Consider the following 12868-nt stretch of genomic DNA (forward strand, 5'->3'; position numbering starts at 1 on the left):
GCCTCACTCTCTTCTCTCCTTCACTCTGCTGGCTCTCCCCCTCACACCTGTCCATTTGCCATCCTTCTTCTGCCCCTCTCCCTTCACCACTCTCTTTCTCCCTCTCTCTCTCCGTTCCACCACTCTCTCTCTCTCTTTCTTTCTTTCTTTCTTTCTTTCTCTCTCCCTTCACCACTCTCTCTCTTCCCCTCCGTTTTGTTGACTCTACCTAAAACTCTCACTAATGTGGTCTGTATATTCATACTGATGTCACTCTGGGATGTCTGCTTTGAATAACACTCTGTGAGCAATGCTTTTTCCCTTTAAACAACTCTGTGCCTGTGTGTGTGTGTGTGGGAGTGTGTGTGTGTGTGTGTGTGTGTGTGAGCGAGTTTAAGTGTGTGTGTGACAGAGATAGGGACTTTGACACAGTGTGTGTGCCTTTCAGAGCAGCTTATTGTCCTGTTTGTATTCACTGCAGAGAAACTGGGGCTGTTAGTATCTGAAGAGTGCATCACAAACACTATTGTGTGGGTGACACAACACACTGATCCCCAACAGAGAACAGAAAAGGTCAGCAGGATATCACAGACTCTGTCACACACACACACACACACACACACACACACACACACACACACACAGGGAAATACATACACCCACACACACACAGAGATAGAGAAATACACACAGTATAGATAAGAGGCTGAGTTTAATGCTGGCCATAAAATCAAATACACACTCTCACACTCACACACATGCACAGACACACAGACACACACACACACACACTCTCTCGCTCTATTAAAAAAACAGAAAACAGAGACATCCGATACACACATTTAGTGAGATTGCATAAAAACACTGGGATTAATGTGCCTAGAGAGCAACCTGAGAGTGTCAAATAATCCAGCTACTTTGACATGCCCTAAACCCCTGTGTCAGTGGGTAAGTGCGTGTGTGTGTGTGCGTGTGTGTCAGTGCGCACAGGTGTGTGTGTGTGTGTGTGTGAGTGTGTATCTGTATGCATATACAAACAAGCTAGAGCAGGGCGCAGCTAATTCTATTGTTAAATGAGGTGAGTAACATGGCTCTATATAAGACAAAACAGATAAATGAGCCCTTTCAAACTCTTACACACAGACAAAACACACACACACACACAAGTCATCTGTCTGATTCATAAAATGGGGTCTGCGCAGCACTCGGTGCAAAATGGCTGCTGTGACACACGCATTGCACACACACACACACACACACAGATACATGAGGAAATCTCTCATTCGTAAGCCAATGGCTCCCCTACAGACAACAAGAGACACTGCACCCACAAAACCTCTAGTGTTTCCAGTAAAGACTACTTTGTTACATACCAAACACTCACAGCCTTGAAAACACAGACGCATACAGATGTTGTAGATTTATGGGTTTATGCTGTTCTTACATTTTGTTTGCAGTGATAAAAGACAAAAAAAAACACACACAAACAGAGAATCCACCCCCTCTTTCTTCTCTCCTTTTTTCTCCCCCTCTTTCCTGGCCCCCTGCCTCTCCACACAGCTGGCTGCTTATGGGGGGGGGGGCTATGTGATCCAACAATCACACACACACACACACACACACACACACAAAACTACAAGAAAGAAAAAGTTTATGGACATTACTCAGACAACTTTATTCTGCTGAGCTGTGCTTTTTGTTCACAGCAGTCTGCAACACACACTCTACAGCTTCCAGATCATTCTCTCACACACAGTTGTTCATCCATATCACACAGTCCAGAACATTCTATCATTATTATTCTCTCTCTCTCTCTCTCTCTCTCTCTCTCTCTCTCTCTCTACTTAGAACTGAACATATGACCAGACACCAGTCAATAATCAGGACACACACACAAACGCAAACACTGATTTAAACACCAAACATGTAACAACCCCAACAGTGACTACTAGGAGATTTACGTTCACACGCAAATACACACTCTCCTGAACATTCCATGGATTGTGCAAATCATAACACACAGTTTCCTACAAACTGCAACAGAAGAGTGCACACACACACACACACACACACACACACACACACACACACACACACACACACACACACGTCCACTCCCCCTCTTCTCCTTGCTCTTTCCTCCTTATATGGAAAGGGTTTCAAAGTGAGTGCTCAGGAGACAGACAGAGCAAGAATCTGAAAAAAAGAACTAAAAACTAAATGAAAGAGGGGGGTGAAAGGGAGCAAGGAGAAGAAAAAAACAAGAAGTAAAAGAAAGAGAGCATGACTGGCATTCAGATAGAGAGGGAGAGAGAGTCAAAGAGAGAGAGAGAGAGGGGGGGGCAGAGCCTGAGACTGCAGAGTTCTGAGTGACCAGTGTGCCACAACCTCTCTCTTATTTCAACCTTTCTTCCCCCACATCTTCTCCCTCAACTACTGCCCCTCTTCCTCTCTCTCCATCACACACACACACACACACACACACACACACACACACACACACACGCACACGCACACAAAAGGAAGCTTTTCATCTGTACTCTCTCTTCTTTCTTTCTGTCCATGCGCCACTTTCTCACTCGCTCTCTCTTTCATGAAAGCAAGGGGCACGAGGACATTTGGTTATTTTTATCATAAAAGCTTTCACATGACGGGGTCCATTGTTCGCCATCCACGGCCCAACAGCGCCCCCTACAGGCCATTAGTGGGAACAACACCCGCTGCTGCACGCCTCAGCTTAGAGAAAACTTTTCCAGGAACAACAAACTATACTTTTTTTTTCACTTCTCATCCAAAACTCTATGCCTCGTGTCTCTCTCTCCCCCCCCCCCCCTTCTCTCTGAAATGATACATTTCAACCATAACAACTGAAATGGATGGCTTTAAAAAATAAATTAAAAAAAATACCGAGCTGAATGCCTGCCTGTTGGGCTTTAAACAAGCGTGACAGGTCACTTATTTCATTTAGAAGCATGGGACGAGGATGATGACGATGATGATGATGTGCCCTTCCTTGTCAGTTCAACACAAGTTCAGGCTGAAACTGGCAACGCAGTGGCCATGTGACCTGTGTTTATAAATGTTTCATGCAAAGGAATTCTGGCTCCTGCACTGAAAGAATGTTCCCATTTGGAAGTGTGTGCGTGTGTTTGGGAGGGGGTATGGGCATGTGTCCTTGAATGTTTAAAGTAACAGTAATCGTATAAAGTTAGGAGAGAGGATTCAGTTATTATGTGTGAGCGACAGAGAGAGAAAGAGAGAGAGAGAGAGAGAGAGAGAGAGAGAGAGAGAGAGAGAGAGAGAAGCAGCAGAAGGCATGTGGTCAAAAGCCTTTGTTTGCACACAAAAGCCCAAGGACAGCTGTGGGGAGACCTCGTCCCTTTAAACTTTAAAAGTCCACATTATGTCACCAAACTCCATGTGTGTGTGTGTGTGTGTGTGTGTGTGTTGGGGGGGGGGTGGCGGGAGATAGAGAGGTGGCAAGCTACTGTGATTGTGTGTACACTTCGGGGAGTTTCCACGGTGCTGGTTGCCGGGGGTAACCTCGGAGCTGAAAGGGCCCCTTCATCCTGTTTTTGCCTGTGAAAGGAAGCAGGCCAAAATGGATTCCGGGAAGGAGAGCGGGGGCTGGGGGGGAGGAGTGAGTCAGCGCCAGATGGCAGGGTGCGGCCTTGAGAAGGGGGAGCCGAGGGGGAGGGGGCGGCAACCGGGCAGGATGTGGGAGGGCCACAGACAGGGGGGACGGCTTGTGGGAGGGGTTTCGACCCTGCTCACTTGCGCACCCCTGGTGTATGTGTAGCGCAACAGCAGTCTGGGTAAATTCAGACTTTAACACAAGTTTGAGTTCATCATTATTCACGCTAAATTATGACACACGTAAGATTTGACTTCACTCAAAAATACAGAAACATGTCTGTGAGTAGTCTTAGGTATGTAGCAGCCAAAAACGGGTGGTTTTCTGGATATTACAGTGCAGAGAGGGGCAACCAATGAGACAGAAAAAAAAAGGATTGTCATAAAAATGTTAATGCATACACTTAGTGGTATAAGAAGGCCGTTTACTTGCATGCAAACAGGCAGTTCCACCAAAACAACATTATGACAGTCATTATGACAGAAATTATGGGTAAACTCTACAGGATGTGCACAAAGGGACACTTAAAGTAGATGGATCTTTGGGTCCGTGATGCTACAATAGAGAATTTTCAAATAAATCAATACTTCACCCAAGTACACGCCTGTGCCTGCGCATGCACACACACACACACACACACACACACACACACACACACACACACACACACACACACACACACACACACACACACACACACACACTGTGTGAAGCAGACAGTTCTGCTGGGATGAGGGCAAAGAAAGTCTGCTTTATTTACAGGTAGGAAATATAAGCGGCGTAATTACAAAAGATGGTAATTCATTTCCGACAAACACACACAGACACTCAGACACACACACACACACACACACATATTCTGAAATCATTCACACACACACAAACAGACAGAACCCCTTCCCCCATACATACTACATTAAAGCAATGAAGATACGTGGGGACATACTGCCATCTACTGGCCAAATGGCGGTACTTTCTAATCTCTCTTCCTGAAAAGAGAGCCTCACAGTGTCAACGTGAATGCATGTGTGTGTGTGACTGAATATGGGGGGAAAGGGGGAGGGTGGAGGTGGGGGGATAAATTACAGGTCGTTGTGTGTGTCTGTGTCTGGAAGAGTGCGTGTGATGGAGGGGGGGGGGGGGGGGGGGAGTGGTGGTGTAGGGATGGAAACAGAGGTGGAGAGAGGAAAGAGGGAGGAAATCGACAGATGGAGGATGAAGGTCACCGTGTGTGGCGGTGCCTGTGTGTGTGATTGAGGTAATGACAAGGAGGGAAAGGAGGTAGGCCATGTTACTAACGACTGTGTATGACAGTGTGTGTCTGTGTCTGTGTGTGTGTGTGTGTGTGTGTGTGTGTGTGTGTGCGTGCGTGCGTGCGTGCGGGTGTTTCTCTCGGACACACACACAGAGAGACTGATGTCAGGCTTGTGTTGCTGTCGTTGTGTGATTCTGCGTGTGATTCAGATATTTGAAAGGAGGTGTCAAGAAATAAATGTGTGTGTGTGTGTCTTTCTTTGTGTGTGTGTGTCTGTGTAAGTGTGTAGAGCTTTTTACAACACATCTCTCTGGTGGCTCATGACCTTCTGGATAGGGATGACCTCTGTCTCCTGCTGTGTTTGAGAGCGTGTGTGCCTGTCTGTTTTTGAGTATGTCTGTTCCCGTATATATATATATGTGTGTGTGTGTGTGTGTGTGTGTGTGTGTGTGTGTGTGTGTGTGAGCCTCTGAGGGCAGCTGTGCCCTCTGTCTGCTCCTCTGGCCGTGAAGGTCTCCAGCGATGACGCACACACACACACACACACACACGCAGCCTGAATCACTGATGAGATACCCCGAGCAGACGCAGAGGTACACACAAACTATATTAACTCTCTCACACACACAGTCTCTCTTTCACCCCCCTCTCACACACAGACACACAAACACATATACATTTCCTCTCTCTTCTCTCAAGCGCGCACACACACACACACACACACACACACACACACACACACACACACACACACACACACACACTCACACACACACACACAGCAGGAGAGTTGGAGGTAAAGCTCTCTAATATGGTCTCGCCCTGGCTGCAGATATTAAATCAAACCCCTATCAGGAGGCTCCGAGGGACACAAACCAAGATTTACAACATCAATTAAAGCAACCTAATTACAAGAGAGAGGGAGGGAGAGGGAAAGAGAGAGAGAGAAAGAGAGAGAGAAAAAGAGAGAGAGACGGAAGGTGGGAAAGGAGAGGATAGACAGAGACAAACTCACGTCTGCGACTCCAACTCCCTCACTCCTTCACACCTTGGAGAGCACCAGGGAGCCAGGAGGACAGATGTGCAACACACACACACACACACACACACAGACGCGCATGTATGCGCGCACACAAACACACGAACACACGAACACACACACACACGCATACACACACACACAGAGACAGACACACACACACAGACACACAGACACACAGACACACAGACACACACACACAGACACACAGACACACAGACACACACACACACACACACACACACACACACACACACACACACACACACACACACACACACACAAGGTGGACACACCCTGCAGCTTGAAAGACAACCGGCGGGGGCTGGTGCCAAGGTCACGGTGTGAATTCTCACGCGCAGCACGTTCAGCCGCTCACGCCTCGGCCCGCCAGCACACCAACACACACGCAGGCAGGGGGGGCTGCAGCCAACCTCACACCTTCAAGGTTATGACGGAGGGGCACGACACACACGTGAACACACATGGATGGACACACACACACACACACACACACACGGACACATGGACACCAACACACACAGATACAGGCAGCCCAGTTAGCAGGGGTCAAATCTGTCTGCATATCAGTGTAAAGGGATCGGGAGCAATTAGGGTCAGTGGCAATGCAAGGGAAAAGGGGTCAGTAGAAAAGGAGGGTGTGTGTGTGCATTGAGAAGGAGTAATAACAAGGTCAGGGGTGGTGTGTGTGTGTGTGTGTATGTGTGTGTTGAGAAGAAGTAATAACAGGGTCAGGGGTACTGGGGATAGGGGTGCTGATGCAGCCTTGGGGTGGGGTGGGGATGCAGGGATGGAGGTGGTGGTGTGTGTGTGTGTGTGTGTGTGTGTGTGTGTGTGTGTGTGTGTGTGAGGGGGGCTCTTCCTCTTCCCTCTGTCCCACTTCCCCCCCCCCCCCTGGAGAGTAACGAATACTGACACCAGATAAACAAGAGCAATTACCACACATTCACTAACGCTCACTCACTGTCAGCTGGCCCGTGTGTGTGTGTGTGTGTGTGTGTGTGTGTGTGTGTGTGTGTGTTGGAGATGGAAAGATGGTGGGTGGGTTGGGGTGGGGGGGGGAGTGAGTGAGTGCGGGGGAATCAGACTGATGGCGATAACTCAGCAGCCCGAGAGGAGATGAGATTGACGGCTGTAATCGAGACAGCTGCTGTGCCGGCTCCCTCTAGTGGCCGAGGGCAGAAACGCCTCTTACTGCCATACTACCTCTCCAGCAACAAACAACCACAGCAGTGTGAACACAAATGACCAAAACGCTACTGAAAGATGATAAAAATAAAAGAAGGGTGAAAGAGTAAAGAATGAGATAAACACAGTAGACACACACAGTGCATAAGAGGTAGACGAAGAGAAGAGAGAACAGAGAGATGTTGACTTAAGAACAGGAGACGGACTCAGTGGGGGTGGTGTAGAGAAAAAAAAGAAAGAGAGAGAGAGAGGGAGAGAGAGAGAAAAACAAGAGAAAAGGAGTGAAAGATCTACTCAGGCCACCCAGGGGATGAAGAGAGAGAGATGGAGAGGTGGAGGGATGAGTGCGGAGATGAAGCGTGTCTATCAGAGGATCACGTATGTACATTAGACTAATGCACTCTGAAGTAACAGCACTCCCACTGGGACTCGAGAGCTTCTGCTTGTCTGAAGAGGTTAGAGTCAGCCTTACGCACACACACACACACACACACACACGAAAAACACACAGAGACAAATACACACAGACAAATACAAATATACTCCAAATGGATCAAGCACACTCACTCGTGTGTAAAGTCTCAAAGCAGCCAACAAAAACTCCATTGCACACACACAGAAGACAGACAGACAATTAAGTACACGCATAATGCAAAACATCATATACACACGCTCACAAACACACACAAAAAAGGTAGATTGGCAAGTGCAGGTGGTACCCTCCCAAATCTTTTACAGCTGTGTATAAGTGTAGCAGGTGTTTGGTGCTGGTGGGGTGGTGGTGAGGGCCAAAGCACCTGCACTCTTCTCCACAACCCCTTCATCTCTTGCCTCGACTCACACACCCCCGCACACACACACACCCCAAACAGCCCTCTGAGGGACCTGGCACAGATGCTGCTCCATAACAACAGTCAGTGTGCCCATATCACCTTATAACCTCTATCTCTGTTGTTCTCTCTCTTGCTTTCCATCCATTAGTCTCTTTCTCTCGCTTGCTCTGCATCCTTCAGTCTCTCTCCCTCCCTCCATCCCTCAGTCTCTCATCTCTCTCCATCCATCCATCCATCCATCAGTCGCTCTCTCCTTCCATCCCTCTCTTCTCATCTCTCTGTGAGCATCTCTTCAGTTCAGGCTGGAGGAGCTTTATTGCCATGACTGATCATCTGAAGTCTCACCCACAGAAGGAATTACAACAGAACCGTAATGGGCATCCACTGGGTGACAGCAGGCAAGATATAGTAGTATTAGGCCCTCCGAGCGAGCTCCACACTCTACCATACAGCAGGCAAGATATAGTAGTATTGAACCCTCTGAGCTCCACACCCTACCATACGTCCAAATGCATACGTCTGAACATAAACAGTCTCGGACAAGCGCAAAAGAGATTGAACCAATCCCTCCAGTCTCTCACTGTGTATCTCTCCATCTGTCTCTCAGTCTCTCTCTTCCCCTCTCCCTCTCTTGCCTCTACATCCCCCCCCCCCCCCCCCCCCCCCCCCCCCTCCCTCAGGGCCCTGCTATCCCTCAGGCGTGTGGAGCTGCTGCTGCTGATCAGATGAGAGGAGAGGAGAGGAAAGGAGCCTCTGAACTTGTGCCGGCCGCTCAAATATTCATACATCGTGGCGCACAGGGTCTATATGTATGAGCATGAGTGTGTGTGTGTGTGTGTGTGTGTGTGTGATGGAGAGTCGAGAGAGAGAGAGAGAGAGAGAGAGAGAGAGAGAGAGAGAGAGAGAGAGAGAGAGAGAGAGAGAGAGAGAGAGAGAGAGAGAGAGAGAGAGAGTATGTGTATGACAACAAGAGTCTATAAGAAAGATAGAATGAATAAGTGTGTTTGTGTGAGTGTCATGGCCTGTAAGGTTGAGAGAAAGAGTGTGTGCGTGTATGTGTGGGCAGGAGGCAGAGGGAAAGAGAGTGCGTTTCAGAGTGTGTGTGTGAGTATGTATGTCATATGAGAGATTTACAGAGAAAGTGTGTGTGTGTGTGTGTGTGTGTGTGTGTGTGTGTGTGTGTGTGTGTGTGTGTGAGAAGCCCATGGTGTCTGTCCACCACTGAGCACTATTAAAGGCGTGACAGGCAGCCACGGCGTGCCTAGCCCGTCCGTCCAGCACACTACACTACACGCCTACATCACTTGTTCCGGGCCGTCGTCTCCACTTCCCCTCGTCTTTAGCTCTGCTCCAGTGAAGGAGGACAGGGAAAGGCACTCTTCCAACCACACTCCTTCATTTGCTCCGCCATTTGCTCCCGCACTTTTGGTGAGGCTGCGCTAGCTGGTGATTAGGCATGTGCAGGAACAGGACGGGAAGGCTGCTAAGCGACCCCAGGAACAGACACACACACACACACACACACACACACACACACACACACGTGCACGCAGACGCACACAAACCGTCTTTCCAAATGTCAAGGCAAATGTGTGGATGTATCTCATTCAGCGAGAACGACTGAACGAGAGAGGTTAGGGATGTGTGTGTGTGTGTGTGTGTGTGTGTGTGTGTGTGTGTGTGTGTGTGTGTGTGTGTAGGCTTGTGTGAGTTACTGCAGGGCTGATCTGCCCTTCTAGAAAAAACACACACACAGCCTTTGATGTTTCTTTGTCTCTAGCTCCAGGAGTGCTGGCAAGAAACTCCGTAGACTGAGGACTGTGTGTATTGTGATTTGAGCTGAAGTATGGTGTGACCTGTGTGTATTCAACTGAGTGGTGAGTGTGTGTGTGTGTGTGTGTGTGTGTGTGAGAGAGTGTGTTGTGATGGGACGGCGCTGAGTGACCCTCTTTCCAGGGTGGCACTTTGCTTTGATCCCCTGCCCTGCCCAATCAGCTCTGATGGCTCCAATTAGGACCAGCGGTGGAGGTGGAGGAGGAGGAGGAGGAGGAGGAGGAGGAGGAGGAGGAGGGACATTGGGGAGGGGGTTACCCAAATCACCCTGGTCCCTGCCTGGCTGGTCAGACGATAAATCTAAAGCATATTATGGTCCCCCCTCCCAACTTCCTCCATCTCTCCATCCTACCCCGGGGGAGCCGGCCTCGTTCGCTCTCGTGCAGGAGGATGGAGAGGAAGAAAGAAAAATCACAAGCCACCACAAACACTGCGGGAAGCCAGACCAGTGGAAAAAATATAAAAAATAAGGGAAAGATAGAGAGAGAGAGAGAGAGAGAGAGAGAGAGAGAGAGAGAGAGAGAGAGAGAGATGAAGGTCGTTGTGAGACTGTGGGTTTGAGAGAAACATTTCTGTGTTGATGTATATTTTTAAGAATGTGTAGTCTGTTCTGACTACTGTACTGTATCTGAGGAAGAGAAATGTTGCTTTGGTATGTTTTGAGAGAAAGCGAGATAGAGAATGACGGTATCCAATAGAAAGCAGCAGTCAGATGTGCTTGAGCGAGACAAACACAAAAGATGCAGAACTGGCAGAAAGACTGACATTAAAGGGACATGGAGCTTGGAGGCAGTCCCCTGGTTTCTCTACCCGCTCAGTATTATCCCTACTTTGTTCTGGCTCTCTTCCTCTGTGTGTGTGTGTGTGTGTGTGTGAGAGTGTGTGTGTGTGTGTGTGTGTGTGTGTATACATATATGAGTGTTTGTGTGTATGTGTGTATATGAGTGTGTGTGTGTGTGCGTATGTATATGAGTGTGTTCTGGCTCTCTTCCTCTTTCTGTATGTGTGTGTGTGTGTGTGTGTGTTTATGTGTGTATATGAGTGTGTGTGTGTATATGTGTGTATATGAGTGTGTGTGTGTGTGTATATGTGTGTATGTGTGTGTGTGTGTGTGTGTGTGTGTGTGTGTGTGTGTGTGTGCCTGTCTGGGCAGGAAGGGGCGAGCGAGGGGACAGTCCCGTGGAGAGGGAGGAGGATTAGCGGTTAGCGATGAGTGCTGGATCCAGATGATCACTCAGAGAACAGAAGAAGGGCTTTGACTGGCCAGCCAAGCCTAATCCAAACACCTGGCCTGACACACAGACACACACACACACACACACACACACACACACACACACACACACACACACACACACCATAAAACTACAAGCCAACTCACACCACACCATAAAACTACAAGCCAACTCACTTTAAACGCATGGACATTCAGTCATCAGTTGGTACTAATGTGGTGATTTTAAAACTGGAGCTATATCACATCTACGGGGAGGCAGATTCACACCACAGGGGAAATCGAAACAAAACAAAACAAAACCACACACACACACACACACACACGCAGGATACTCCTCTTCATGCATTATGCTTAGGCGCCTTCTCTGTTCTGACTAATCTCTTCCTCTCCGTCTCTCCATCTATCGCTCTCTCTGTCCGTCTCTCTCTCTCTCTCTCTCTGGCTGGACGCTCATCCAGGCTGGGGCTCGAGGGCTCGTCTCCTTGAGGACTCCCCTGGAGCTGAGGCCCTGCTGCCCTCCACCATCTGCCCACCTACTCATGGGTGAAATCTGGGCGCGCTGCTCCAGGAGCACGGCTACTGCTAACGACACCCTGGTGGAGCCATGCCACCGGGGCTGCCCAGGGGTGACTGGTGCGTGACAGTGAGCTTACACACACACAGAGACACACACACACACACACACACACACACACACACACACACACACAGAGACACGCACACACACACACACACAGAGACACGCACACACACACACACACAGAGACACGCGCACACACACACAGACACGTGCACGCACACACAGACACACAGAGACACTCGCACACACACACAGACACACACGCTGATCGGTTCTCAATACCCCACAGACATGCCAACAAGGAATCATCTCTGCTGATGGGACATTGAACAAACACGTTTGGACAGATGCTACTGGTAGTCTCATACTTTCTTTTTTCCACGACGGACGCATGCATGGGCGCACACACACGCACAAACACAATCTGTCCTCAGAGCACACAAACATGCCGGCGAGTAACCGTATGTGCTGATGGAGGAGCAACGAGACACACAGCATCTGTGATACTGCCACCCCCCCCTCCTCCCACCCTTCTCTTACACACACACACACACACACACACACACACACACACACAACCTTAACATCTGTCTGTCAAATGGTCTTAAATGAAAGCAGCTGAACTCAATCAGAATAGGGTCTGGATCCCTGGGGTCCACCTCCACCGAAGCTGTGTGTTGGTGTGTGTGTGTGTGTAAGCTGGTTTAAGGAAACGTGTAGCACATGGCGCTCATAATCTTTTAAGGTCTTCGGTCTTCGGCGAACCATATTACTGTATAATAAAGACAGCAGCCCACAGGGAAATCACATACACAGACTTAAGGGAAACAACAGCTGCTTATGTGGGTGATACACACACACACAACCCTCTCTACGCACACATAAATCCTTGTTTACACATAAAATGTAAGCACACATAGGCAAATAGCTTACATTCACACACATAGACAAATTCATAGATAAAAAATGCGCACACACACACACACACACACACAGAATAATAATAATAAAAATAATACAGAACTTCACCTTCTCAATACCTATACACACACACACACACACACAGATGAACCTGTCATTAACTCTTGTGTGTGGCCGTGCTGAAATCTAGCCTGGGTACTGGCTGCGAGCTGAGGCACACGGCCCAGTGCATCCTGGGAGAGCGGGCGGCGTTCACGCCTGGGCGAGCGTGTCAACTCTGCTCTGGTCTCCATGTGAAGGCGCTGAGATATGGCAGCTTTATAAAAGTTTAACCCTCCCTTTAACTGC

General features: G+C 48.7%; 1 protein-coding gene across 1 annotated transcript in view; it reads right to left on the minus strand.

Moving 5' to 3' along the window:
• diaph1 (diaphanous related formin 1) overlaps positions 1-12868 on the minus strand; it is a gene marked incomplete at its 5' end in the record, with an annotated part of 108415 nt that overhangs the window by 21709 nt on the left and 73838 nt on the right. The gene's annotated exons all lie outside the window — the stretch shown is intronic.

This window comes from Sprattus sprattus (assembly GCF_963457725.1).
Source record: "Sprattus sprattus genome assembly, chromosome: 6".
Lineage (NCBI taxonomy): Eukaryota > Metazoa > Chordata > Actinopteri > Clupeiformes > Clupeidae > Sprattus > Sprattus sprattus.